The sequence below is a fragment of the Sapajus apella genome, unplaced genomic scaffold (genome assembly GCF_009761245.1).
Source record: "Sapajus apella isolate SASKATOON/1434 unplaced genomic scaffold, GSC_monkey_1.0 scaffold46, whole genome shotgun sequence".
NCBI lineage: Eukaryota > Metazoa > Chordata > Mammalia > Primates > Cebidae > Sapajus > Sapajus apella.
This window is the reverse complement of record NW_022436986.1, coordinates 8,442,365-8,444,489: the sequence shown is the minus strand read 5'-3', so window position 1 is coordinate 8,444,489 and position 2,125 is coordinate 8,442,365. Positions and strand designations below refer to the sequence as shown.

The 2,125-nt window shown below is 36.2% G+C and overlaps 1 pseudogene; it reads left to right on the top strand.

Annotated features, from left to right (window-relative positions):
• Window positions 1-1,144: 1,144 nt before the first annotated feature.
• LOC116524608 lies at window positions 1,145-2,125 on the top strand (annotated as a pseudogene).

Genomic DNA, 2,125 nt, shown 5'->3' with positions numbered 1-2,125 from the left:
GAAATTCTCCCAAGGTTCTCATCCTGAGGTCACAGTGGCCCTTGACTACCTCACATTATGATATCTTATTGTCCTTTAGGGAGTATATATTCCAGTCCTTATTAGGCTACCCTGAGTTGCTGAAGTCCCTGTCGATCTACATCTAAACTCTCCAAAATTATGGTAAACTTCTAAAATAGATGACAAGAATTTTGTCCCTTATTCTCATTTCTGTTTTTAGTCTTTTGTAGTCTAATGCACGGCAATATAATTAATTATCTAATTAAAAGTGAAAGTAAAAAGCCACTGCATTAGATTGTGAGGCTCATAAACACACTAATGAATGAAATGTAATTTATCTCCAGAGATGAGTAATTTCTAAAGTGATGATCAACAAGTAAACTCATATATGTCATCCAAAAGCTGCATGTCACCACTGAAATCAATTTGGATTTTTTTAATGTGCCACTTAGAATTTTAGTGTTTAGAAACACCATTTTGCTTTTACTATACACTTTTGAATATTGCATATGAGTTGATCACCTTGTTGGTAAATATTTATTGAGCATTTACTATGTATCAGCATAAGGCCAAATGGTGTCTGTCACTGAGGACTTGACAATAATAGATGTGTAATACAAATAAGAAAATAACTGTGACAAATGAATATAATAGTCAGAGTATTACAGATGAACAGCTTAATGGGAAGAGAAATTAATACGTACTGAATGGAATATAAGTTGAAGAGGACAATTCTAGATGCAGTTACTGTGTGTTAAGTACTTCTCTGATTTTAATGAATGAGCATACAAGTCACCTGGAGATTGTGTTAAAATGCACACTCTGATTAAAACATTTTGGGTAATTATTGAGATTTCTCATTTCTAACATGTTCCAAGGTAATGCCAGTTCTGATTCTGTTTGATAACATCTTGAGAAAGAAGGTTCTAAAACTGACAACGACACTTGATTTTTTATGGTGAAGGAGAGGGAGTCTCAGAGAGACAAATGGTTTGCTCAAAATTATATAACTAAACTTGGACTGATTTGAATTTTTTAGGTTCCAAAACAACTTATTCAAGTAACCAGTCTTGAATAGTTACTGGGAAGGGTGAGCTAAGTAAGATGAGCTTCACAGGTGATATAACATTTGAATTGATGAATGATGAAGGAAAATATAGATGTTTCCAGGCAGCATATAAAGGTAGGTAGGTGATTTAGAGTTGATGTGATTGTAATGGTGTCCAAAAAGTGAATTGGGTACCACCAGAAATTAAGCTGAAAAATATGATCATAAAATTTAGAGGGATACTTAAGAAAACCAAGAAATGTATTCATTGTTTACTATAATAGGTCATTGAAAGTAATTGAATAACTGTTTAAATGAAACTGACAGATTTTTTTTTAGGAAGCTCAATCTGTGTGATTGGAATGGGATGGGTATTAATCCTAGAGATATTAGAAAATAATTTCATTATATTGTGGTCATAGAAGCAAAGATACCCTGAAAACAGATTAAAGAATAGCTCGGAGTCCATAACCGATGTCGGCCTGCTGCAGCAGAGTGCAGGCCTGGTTAGTGAGGCCTCCTCCCTAGCTGACCAAAGTGCCTCCATGCAGGTTAGGCGGCTAGCCTGTTTGTGTGGGTGTGGAGGCGATAGTCACAATTAATACCTTAGAAGAAGAGGGCTTCATCCATTCCATCTCCTCTGCCTCTGATGCAGAACTTGTGCTGTGGTTGGCTATTCGGAGGACATTATCATGGATGATGAGTTCCAGGCATTATAGAGAAATTTCATGGGCAAGTACTACAAGGAGTTTGAAGGCAAGGAAGAGAATAAACTCAACTATATGCCTGTTTTTAGCAAACATATTTATTTGGTAGGAAAGTGTATTAAAAGACAGCTTCTGGAGCAGATTCCTGGGTTTAACATGGCAGCTTTTACAACAACGTTGCAGCACGGTAAAGATAAAGTGGCTGGTGACATATTCAACATGCTGCTCCCATTTATGGATTTTCTAGCTTTTATATAAATGTTTTTGAATACAGAGCAGCATAATGAGGCCGGGGATAGGACTTACATGATGGTTTGGTGGTGGCTTGTACAAATTATCCTCTAGGCCAGCTTCCTAAAACAACCTGTAG